The 11,960-nt window shown below is 35.4% G+C and overlaps 1 long non-coding RNA gene across 1 annotated transcript in view; it reads left to right on the top strand.

Moving 5' to 3' along the window:
• The first annotated feature begins 773 nt into the window (after positions 1 to 773).
• The window catches only part of LOC138703403 (uncharacterized), a 28,199-nt gene continuing 17,012 nt past the window's right edge, over positions 774 to 11,960 (top strand). The window contains exon 1 of the long non-coding RNA XR_011333152.1: positions 774 to 11,165. This is a non-coding gene — a long non-coding RNA (uncharacterized lncRNA). The remainder of the gene's footprint in view (positions 11,166 to 11,960) is intronic.

The following is an 11,960-nucleotide window of genomic DNA, read 5'->3' as shown; positions in this document are numbered from 1 at the left end:
CATGCATCCTTCTTTTTATTTGCAATTGTATGCCAGTTCTCTAGCAGATTTCTTACTCAAGCCAAAATTCATTTTAGCACAGGCTTTTAAATAACCAACCAATACTTCCTCCTCCTCTACAGAGAAAACTTTCTTTGTATCACAGCGAAAAGTGTATGAAAGTGGTTGACCCCGAGTTTTTGTAAATTTTAACATGTTCATCAAGAGTCCCCAATTTAACTTTATGAACTTTGCAGGCTTTGCGCAATGATATTCGTTTGCTTGGTAATTGCAGCAATTATAGCATTCATTGCAATAATGATCCCTCGTTTTGCCAGTTTTACTTTTTGGCATTGTTGAAGTGGAATACACAATAATAAAAATAACTTGAAATTTGATAAAAATTCAAGTGAAAATAATTATGCATATTACTTTTTCAGTTAAGAACTTACTATGATAGGATGGTACAGTCTATATAATTATTTACTAATATCTTGTACCTATGAACAGTGTTCAGAGGTACATTACGTAATAGTGTTCAAAGGTACAAGACTATGCCTGCTTTAGAAAAAAGCATACTGCTAGGTTTAGGTTAGGTTCAACAAGAATACTTATTACAATGTATTGCTCACAATATTGTAGACAACCAAGCTATGATATCAAATATTTGAAGTTAAATAAAGCATGAACACAAATGAATAAAAACTGAGGCAACAAAATGTTCGTTTTAAGTGCTCAAAACATAAACTTGATGACGAAGACAAAATGACTGTGAGGAAAAACCTCTAACTACAACACTAGTGCACTCTGGAATTTACTTGACAAACTAGTATCAACGGCAACCACAGAATGGCATTGTTAGTACAAAAAAGTTCCAAGTGTTCAAAGGTACACTATGTCAAAGATATAACAGTCTCCCCTATATAGGTCCTCCAGACGTCCATTTTTTTTATTTTAGTAGGTTATTTTACGACACTTTATCAACATCTTAGGTTATTTAGCGTCTGAATGAGTTGGTGATATTGCCGGTAAAATGAGTTCGGGGTCTAACACCGAAAGTTACCCAGCATTTACTCATATTGGGTTGAGAGAAAACCCCGAAAAGCCTCAACCAGGTAACTTGCTCTGACCAGAATTCGAACCCGGTCCACCTGGTATCGAGACCAGACACGCTGTTACTCCACAGGTGTGGACTCCGGACGTCCATAATGATACAGATGAAGATAGTGCGGATGAAGATATAGGAGGAACATTCAGCAACTTGAATTCACATCAATTTTGTGCTAATGGAGAATTAGTGTTTCAGTCTCAACATGACGTTTTGAGAATTTCTGATACCAGTCAACTTCCAACAGCATGCAATGTGCATTCAGATCAAGCTGTAATGACTACTGAGACACAGAATATAAGTGGAATTAGTCAACGTGGTGAGAAAAAGATGTTCGCGATAAGGGGATGATTCCTTATTTTGGGCATCATAGCCTAAAGCAGTACATTAGAGGAAACCAATATGATTTGGCTATAAAGTCTGGTGTATAAATTTCAAACTTGGTTATTTCGTTGATTTTGACATTTACCTGGGTGCTAAAGGTCAGCAGACTAATTACAAAGCAGAATATGGCCTTAGAGGTGGAGTATTACTGCAGTTTGTAGACACCCTGTCTAAAGACAATGAAAAGAATATACTCTCGGCTCCACAAGTAAAGAACCCTGGCCTCACACCACTTCTGCACAGATGACAGTGATTGACAGGCCAGTTAGGGGAAGCTGTTGCCACGTTTGCTCTTGGCTGGACTCTTTAAATGTATTTTCTTTTGCAACTGGTTGGATTCTTTCAAAAATGGAAAATTCACAACACAGCATTCTCAGCGGTCTCCTGGTGGTATCTTTGTCCACAGTTTCACTAATTGGGGGAGCGTGTCAGTCAGATTTATGGCTTCCTGAACCCAACCCTGCATCGAAGGTTCTTTACTTGTGAAACCAAGAATACTTCCCCATCACATTCTTGCAGACAATTATTTTACATCTTTGAAGATAGTGAACGCATTTACACATTACATCAAAATCTGCAGTATTTAATTCAAAGAAAGCCATTGCTAAATTGATGACAAGCTTCCTCTGACAGTTTAACTGTAAGAAGTCATTTTCAAATGTTTCGCTTAGTAAAATGTTAAGTAGTTTATACACAAGCGTACACAAACTAACAACAAAATCAGAAGGGTATTTCAGACCACCACGGTTTAAGGCATCAAAATAAGAAAATGTTGTATTGTTTTCAATTATCAAGTCCCTGGCTGTAGACGAAGTTGACACACATGTTACACACTTTTCTGTATTCGATCCTAATGAATTAAGTACACTATGAGCAACATAGCTACCAAAGCAGATTAGAATTTCCTGTGGGTCATTCCATGGTAACTCTCATTACAGATTGACGTAGAACTTATATTATAATGAGAAAGAAAATCCATACATTTATTGCAAATCGAATTTTCTCTCTGTCAGTCACATTTGCCTTAAGCACAGATCATATGTAGCACCTGTAATTTCTAACTTGCAGTACAACATCAACAAACAACTCTCCTTGACTTCACTGATGCAAAATTATCAATTATATCATCAAAATTTAAAGACCTAGCAAGATCGCTCTCCAGACTAAGGAGGCCAAGGTTATTCAGTCGTTCTCAACATATTGTTTATCTGAATACATTTTTTATTTTCTTCATTTTGCTGAAGGTTCTTTCAGCATCAGCAACTGTCACAGGAATTTTATAGAATATTGTAATGGTTATACATATATTTGGAAATAAAGTATCCAGTTTTAATTCCCCTCAGACTATTTAGGAGATTCATAGGTTTCAGTGGGGTTGGCCCTAAATTAGAGGCATGAATTGATTTTAAATTTTTCAGCTCATCACAGATCTCTTTGTTAATGTCTCCATAATATTTTTCACGCAGTCTAGCACTCATATTAATATCTTCCAATTTTTTTTTCTCTCCTTGTGCCTTTCAGCTCTGGACTTACGCCTGTACTTGTCCATTGTGCAGTTAAACTATAACCAGTAATACTAATAAACAGAATTTACTAGACAAACGACAACGAAAAGACGAAAGTTTTGACACGAAACATACAATGTACTGAAAAGGAAACATATCCTGTGACTTCGGTTTGGGAGAGTCCACTAGCATATTGCAGTGGGTAGTTAAAAAGGACAAGCCAATAAATAATTGAACGTGTTCGGTACATGACGGGAACATAGTTCAGGCAAATGCCGGGGCCCTCAATTGTCGTATCGGTAAACGTTAATACGGGAAACCGATATCTATATATATAATTTGAACTGGTAATGAGCGGATTTTAATGAAATGACTCGTCATTTTGAAGCTTGGCATCCAAGGATTTTCAGAAAAATAGTAACTTTCAGTGAAGCGGTAGTTTTCCTACATAATTTTCCTATTTTCCAAAATCCATCTTTCATCAGTTTTGATAACTAATTGCATTTCAGAATAAAACACACTACAATAAACAATAGGCTATTACACAAAGGCCATGACCTGCAAGATTGCTGATATATTTAGAGCTCAAATTCAATTGGTTATTAAAAACTTCAAGACTTACTAAAAATAATTTACTGGTCTGATTCTGCAGTGTGTAAATTCCTGAGTACAGCTGTGTATTGGATATTAAAATCTACAAAACTTGAGGTGGTTTGATGACATTATTACCATTAGAAATGAAATATGATTATAGTTAATGCCATGATGTGACTATTTTTCATTAATTATACATATTAATGCTATATTGATGTTATGAAAGTGAAATGTTTTGGGGTTATATAAGTAGACGTAGAGAATATCTTAAATTAGATCTTCATTTCTATAATTTACTGAGTGGATATATATAAACTTACGTAAGATAATAATAATGCTATTAAAAATAAAATATGTTTATAGTTATTAATCAAGTGGGGTTGGGTCTTTTTCATATCTATATTTAATGACGGTGTGGTGTGGTGTGGTGTGGTGTGGTGTGGTCATTCTCTTCAGTATTGGCTAGAGAGAGCGCAAAAATTACAGTTCCTAAAGAAAGACCAAAAGCTGTTACTTACTAATAAAATTATTTTACCCTCTACATTTCAAGCTCTACATCCAGCAGTATACCAAGATGCTATGTCTATTGTTCGAAAGCATAGGAAACCTGACTTTAACTTTCACCTACAATCCACAATGACCTGAAACATCTATCTATTGCTTTACTCTCACATGGAAAACCCACTGATTGCCCTGACATTGTTACTTGCGTTTTCGCGTTGAAACTCAAAAACTGAAGGTGGATAGGTTCAAGAAAAAGCATTTGGCATAAAAAAACCATTCAGAGGGAGTATATTTCATTATTATGGAAGCAAATAACTTTCAAAAGTATGGTATTCTTCATTGAAAATAAATCTGAAAAATTTTTATTTGAACATCTGATGAACTTAGATTAGTTCTGTTATATAAAAGTCAAATATTTACATATGAAGTGGTAATTTGTATTAATTCTACTATTGTTGAGTTAATATGTCAAATTTATATAACAAATGTTCTAACAAAATTTTATAGTACCTGTATGTAATTACGAATAATTATTCATGATAATAAAAAGTAATCAGACTCACTTAATCTGACGAGTCCTTATTGCTAACGGGCCCATATGCACTCACCCCCTTTGCCCCCCCCCTTTTCTCGGCGGCCCTGGTCTTCATTGGTTGGGTAAGATTGTTCTGAATCAAGGTAAAGATTTTCCTCTGGTTCGAAGTGGGAATTCAAATTGTGTCTTACAGTTGAAACGCCTGATATTGGTTTCAGAAAGCTGGGTTGGATCTGAGAGAAGCGCCGTCCTATATTGTCAGGGCTAGGATATGGGCGTCTTGATAGTGTCAGGGGTTTTTTAATTGGTTGACCGAAATTTGGATGTGTGGGAGCATTCTGTGGAATTGTACCGGGCTGGGTATTTCTGGCCTGGTTGTGGTATGAAGGCCTAGGAGGGTTTTGTGATTGAGTGCTTTGGGCCTGACTACTGGATGGGAGCTGAGTTACTGCTCTGTATACGGGTGGTTGGTTCGTAGCAGATTGGTAGTAAGTGAGGGGTTGTGGAACATTAAAAAAAGCAAATGGGTTAGAGTTAAGATTTCCGGATCTGTTAGGAGGAAGCCTAATATTACAGCCTTTGTTCATGGTTGGGTGTGGCTGTTTATGTGATCTTCTTAATTGGTCCATATAATTTTCATAAGGCCTGTCATTGTTGTAGGAATGGCAGACCCTAAGTGCGTGACCAAGGTCGCTAATCTGTGTGTTTAAAAAAAAAAAAAACTTAACACATTATGTACCTAAAAATGTGAGGAAACCTGTACAAGAATTATTAGTGTTAAATTATACTACAGTGAATGTCCAGCAATGGATTTACTTGCATAAGTTTTAGTAGCTGGTTTACACATTTTAGAATTGATTTTCAGTCTGCATACAATATATCTGCTAATAATTTTAGTTTTAAGTTCATGACAGTCAGGTATGTTGAGCCCTAATTTACTCATCTCCTTAAAGTAGAATTCTTTCAAATTTACATCTTGTACAGAAACTCTTGGAAGGACCATTACAAAAATAAATGTTTTCTTCGAACAGAAAAACAGTGTGATATTCCCAGAAGGATTGAAAGTTTGTGAACCTGATAAATGTTTCATGCATAGGTGTTTTAGAGCCCACAGCAGATATACATGTTGAACATGTTTTTGATGTCTTCTGGATACTGCGAACGATATAACCAGATACATTATTTAAGGAATTCAGTTCAATAGAATTGAGACTTGCCATAGGATGACTCATTTCTGCAGAAATTTATACTTCTTCAGACTTAGGCTTTACCTCATGTAATGTGTCCAAGAATCCAGAAAGAAATTCTTTGTCATGTTCTTCATAGCTACTGCGAGTTGGATTTCGTAAGTATTGTGACACATAGATCAACTTGAGGTTATTTTTAATCTAAACCACATTTGGAACACATTGTTTACTTCTTAGCATACTGAAAAGATTTTCCAAACAGTCCTGAGAAAACCTGCTAATTAAAAGAAACTTGTACTGTCTGCCTTCCCTTAAATTAGCCTGTAATTCTAACATGGCCTGCGTTGAAATTAGACATCAGTTTCAGATGGTTTCCAAATTTTTTTCTGACCAACTTCCATATTACAAAAAACATCCCTAAAATCTTTTAAGAATGCTATGGAATCTCTGTAAAAATCTAAATTAAATTTACTTAAAGCACATGATGGATGTCTAGAGGTCATTAAATGAAACCATCTTTCTACTTGGTCCAAAAACCATGCAGTAGTTAAGTAAGCAGGTTTATCTAGTTCTTCAGCAAGAAATTTCAGAGCACTGCTTACAGTATGGTTTACCACCTTTGTTGATGTACACACTTTCATCTTCCCGAAATGACTTGGAAACACGTCTCGTTCTGATAGTTTTGGTGCCAGTTTAAGAGAATGTGCAATTATTTCATAAATATGGCTTGCCAGAACTTCATTTGTGGGTAGCTTTTGTTTCTCTTTAATATCATTAGGTATTCTAATAACCTTATTAGATATGAACATTGACTTAATGTTTTTAAATAAATGTGGCACATCAGCAAAGACAAATACAACTTTATCCGAGTGCAGTGGATGGGCAACTGTGCACTTGATCTCAGACTATTTGCCTGCTGTTACATCCCAAGCCCTCCATAGTGCTTGATTACAAGAACCCATATCAGATGTTACGCTTAAAATGTTTAATTGCAACACTTGAGCTTTCTGAAAAATACATTCGATGATGTCATGAAAAAGAACACCATTTACTGAATCACTGGTGTAATAATAGGCAACTACTTGTTTCCACTGTGTAATTACACCACTTAACATAAAAACTAAAACATGAGTTGCTATGCCTGAATGTTTGGGCAGTGTTACATTCCCAAAGTATTTGCTTAAGGAGCAATCATATACATTCCCTGAAGTGATAGTAATTTCATCTAATATTAAAACATAGTCCTTTTTCATGAGATTCGAAGGATTGCACTTTTATTCTAAGAAATTCAAAAACTAAATGCAAAATCCCACTATCAAATTTGAGATTCTGTAATCTCCTCTGTAAAGTAAGTACAGAAGGCAATGGATAGCCTTACTTGAGCAGTTCCTCATATTCACTTCCATCACAACTAAATTTTAGCTTTAGGGCTTTGGTAATAGTCACATTTAACCATTTTACAAACATGTTCGTCTTTTCTTGTTGCCTTCTTTGTAATGAAATAATCTGATCATTATTAAAAATCTTATTTACAAAAGTAAGATCATTTTCAACACTACACTTTTTCATGTTTTTTAATCTTTTGATCGAATTCTTTAAAAGTTTCTTGTAGTTTTTAGCCTTTTTTCTTTTAAATATAGTTTCTCATACCTTGCCAGTTTTGTAGTTAATTCTTCATGTATAGCTTGTTCAGTCTCACAGCAGACAATATAATACAATACATTTACTGTGTAATGTATTGTCAGCATAATTTTCCAGGTACCATTCACAATATTTAAAATGGTATGGCAGTTGACATGTATGCTGTTTCTTCGATTCATTATGACTTCTGTTATTGTTTTGTACTTCCGAAAACGTATTGCAATAAAAAAATTAATTGAATTTACTGGGAAATACAGATATTAAAAGTGTATCTGAACCAACATACTTTTCCCTTCCTCATGTGTAAAAGTGATTTGATATTATGTTATTTTTCCAACTCAGTCTAAGTATTTAGAGATATTGGAAATGGAAGACCTCTCAAGAAACTCTCTCAGATACGAAATATTAATATTAGAAGCTCCAATTAGATTAAATTAAAGGATAGGAATTCAATTTCCAGATATATTAAAAGATATCCATATAGCCTCTGCAACAACATGGCAGATGGGCAGAGCTTAAGCTGTCTTGTCGCCACTGTCTGTATAGAGTCATGTAGTATACAGCAGAGCTCTATATAGACAGAGTACCGCAACTGTTTTCCCTGCCGCTTGCCGACAGTGCAGCACTCTGATTGGTTCAGAGACAGACTAGACTTCTTCACCATTGTTCTATCGAAATCTGCTAAAGACTGCAGTAAAGGAATACCAATTGCTGATAGCTTTCAGAATACAATGAAAATGAGCCGATATGAACACAAGGTTGCCATCTAATTCATTGTCTGATACAGTTTCTTGGGCTAGTTCAATAGATACTGCTTCATTTGATTCAAACGTATTTATGATTTTCTTAATTTTAGAAAAATGTTCTGAATAGTGTAGAGCAGCCTCCAGCCATGTTCCCCAACAGGTTAAAATTGGATGTGGTGGCAGGGAAATGTCAGGCGCCATTGTTTTGAACTTTTGAATTCTGGGCGGAGCTTTTATTTTATAAATACTTTCTTAACAGAAGACACTAGCTTGTCCACTAAAGGGTAACATAACTGAATAGTCTCTGCAATACGATGAAGGCTGTGTGCAAGGCATGTCAAGTGAATCATATGAGGGAAAATACCTTTCAGTATTGTATTGTATTTTATCATGTAACTAGCAGAGTCTGTTATGAAGAGGAGCACATCGTACTTAATGCCATCAGACCACAGTAGTTTCATTGAATCAATGAAAAACTGAGTAATTGTAGCATTGTTAGTAATTTCTAACTCTCCAATATTCAGTAGATACAGAGTTGTGGGATTTTCCTTACAAAGTGCCCCAACTATAAAATTCGCTATGTAACGACCTTCACAATCCGTCGTTTAATCAACACTAACCTACACAAATTGATTCCTAAGAGTATTTGAATATTTGTAACACCGGATTACATATGTTTTGCGCAAAGTGCTTTCATCTGGTACATGTTTGTTGGTGTATTTCTGAAGAAAATTTCTTAGTGATAGATTATTGAGCTTAAGGAGAGCTATATCACATGCTAAAAAAAAGTCTCACACAAGTCTGCAGAAAACTGGTGTTAACCTATTACCTAAACACTCCCCAAGCAGTTTTTGCTTCGGATCGTTTTCTTTTTTACATTTTTTAATTGCTAATTCCCTATGTTTGGATGTGTTTATATGCTGCAACACTTGAAACCGTTTTTCACCGCCTACTTTCTTCTCACTTGCTTTACAAAGTAGAATTCCATTATGTGTGGAAATAAACTCGTTGCGAAATTAATTTACAAATGATTGAAGTCTACCTACTACTTAATTTTACTTTGGGCATGATTTAATAGCAGTGTAGAAAGCCACAACAAAAAAACTAATACCCCATTAACACTATACCACTCCACCATACACACAAAAACTAGACACTTCTTCACTGAACAAAGCCACAATGGAAACTAGAGGTGAGGGGAAAAAATAACGTAACAGTTATTTTGGAACAGTTCCTTGCTTGGAATTGTTCCAAAACGTAACAGCACTTTGGAATACTACATTCCAAAATAACAGCTAGTACGAAATACTTGCTGTTACAATATACTCGTTTCATTTTGGAACTACATTATGACAACACCTGTTTACAGAACGGAACATGTTTAGCACTTTTTAGCGATTTTAGTGAGTAATAGTCGTGTTCCCCATTATAACTACTAGAAGAATATACACAATCTTTTGAACAAAGCCTGGCTGTCCCGAGCATTCACGGAAATACCCAATTCAAACTTAGTGTCTCAGATGCCGGCCACTTTCATTTTGACCAAGTGTACAAATATGTAATAGTAAAGAAGTATGTGACAGGCCTTATATTTTTAATACATAAAATTCAACCTCTCATCAATCACATGTTGGCCTCCTCAACTTTCAAACCCACCGTCTGTCACTGATCAGTAAAGTGTGTATGTGTGTATCCAATGCCTGCTCACTTCATTTACGTGATTCGGGTTCCGCATATTGCGGATAGATGGCAGGGCTGTGACCTATTTTTATAGTTGCACATTACTTTGATGGCCCACACTATGCATGATGTGTCTATGGGAGAGTCATGTCGTGTTCTAGAGTGAATGTATGTGTAAGTGTAGTGTAGGGAATGGGTGAGGATGATGATAAAGATGAGGAAGGGACAAGGGGAACCTGGTGCCAGCACGTAGCCTACTCCTATCGAATAGCACCAAGGGAGCTGCCAAGCTTAATGTTCCCATCCGATGGACGAATCACTATCAACAATGACATATGCCTTCTTTTAATGTGCACTGCAGAGAGATTTGGAATTTAACTCATGAAAATTTCTGACCCTGCCAGGAAACTATCCAGAACATTTCTGACCCCACCAGGCCGGCTTATCTGGAGATAGATGCTCTACCACAGAGCTAACTCAGCGGATTCTGGTCACTAAAGTAGATTTGATGATTTATAACTACCCCGAATAAAATATCCTTCTCGCCCCCCATTTTATTTGTTAACCTGAAGACCAATGTAGAATAATTTCTTCACCAGCAATGGAAAATGTCCAAACTAATCTCTTGTGAATAATCCATAATTGCTTTCACCCTCTGAACAAGATTTTAATCATCTCATTTTCCTCACTATCAGTTGCTTGGCTATTTTGTTTTATGGTAAACATGCTTTCGTTGTGAAGGTGTATTAATTGACTCTTTGGCCATTGAATATGTATGAGGTGAACTGAATTTCAAACAAAAGGCGTCAGTTAAACGTTCACACTAACTATGATGGTATAGTGCAACAGCAAAGAAGTGAATTTTGTTAGTAGTATTGTCCACCCAGCATAAAACGGAGCGTAGGAAATGGTACTTATCTTGCATTTACAGCAGAACACAAACGAGACATAAAAAATTAATTAGAAACTGTACAATGATCAACTTAGCAACACATTAACGCAGATCAGAAGACATGCTATTTTCATTCATATCTGTTGCAAGATAAAAACAGAATAAAAAAGCTGTGGAATCAGTGCTAAGGGCTTCATTTCACCTTCCAATAATTCCTCGCCTGATTACCTTGCAACATCTTTTTTGTGCACCTCCATTGTTAAACATCCCTTGACGAGACAACTCAGAACTATCAGATTCAACTGCACCATTCAACACAGGAGTATGGCCAGAGAACTTCGAGGCAAAGAGCAAAACCTGCTGCATACTCGAAATCTTTGTACGATGTCTTCATTCCTGTCTCTCGTCAGGTGAGTGACCTTGGCCACAGTGGAGCAAAAGTTTGGTTCTAAGAATGATGATAATTTTAAATGGCAGTATATGAAAATGTTGTTGTTTCTTATTTATATTTTTATTTATACAGGGTGTTTCAAAAGATATTTGTGAAATGCTATGTCATGGAAGATAACATTACTGTACTTGGAATAAAAAATATAAATAAACAAATCCATTAATTGGAATACTGGTATAGTTTCCGATATAATTGAATGGTTTATTTCCAGAACTTGCTATTTCACTTTCAGTTATTTTTACACAAAGGAGAAACATTGGTGTTGGTGGCTGTAAAATATACAAACCAGTTTTGAAAAATACGCGCTTATTGTTATGTTATAGATATCTTACGCCATTCTACGTTCTTAATAATATACTAGAATACTTTATATTTTGCCAACAATTTCTAAATTAAAATACATATAAGACAGTAAGTTTTGACCTAAAAAGCACAAAATAGCTTTCGGAAAAAAAAAAATCGAACTTTTAAATATAATTTTCAGTGGCAAATAACACGAATTGGCAAAAGTAACTTTACCATTGGATTCAGAGTGTAAGAAATATGTTTATTATTGTTGCTGCACCTCCAAAATCCACTGTGTTTTTAAAAAGAATTTGAAGGAGAAAGAAAGAATCATTGTCACTTTTAATTCCCTTGATTTTCAAAGCTACTTTCGATATAATTTCAGTCATTAGAAGAAAAATGATGAAATCATACCGAAAGTACCTTTGAAAATGAAGAAAATTAAAAATGGCAATGATTTTTTTCTTTC

The sequence above is a fragment of the Periplaneta americana genome, chromosome 7 (assembly GCF_040183065.1).
Source record: "Periplaneta americana isolate PAMFEO1 chromosome 7, P.americana_PAMFEO1_priV1, whole genome shotgun sequence".
NCBI classification, from domain to species: Eukaryota; Metazoa; Arthropoda; class Insecta; order Blattodea; family Blattidae; genus Periplaneta; species Periplaneta americana.
The sequence above is the reverse complement of the archived record's forward strand: the minus strand, read 5'-3'. Positions and strand labels throughout refer to the sequence as shown.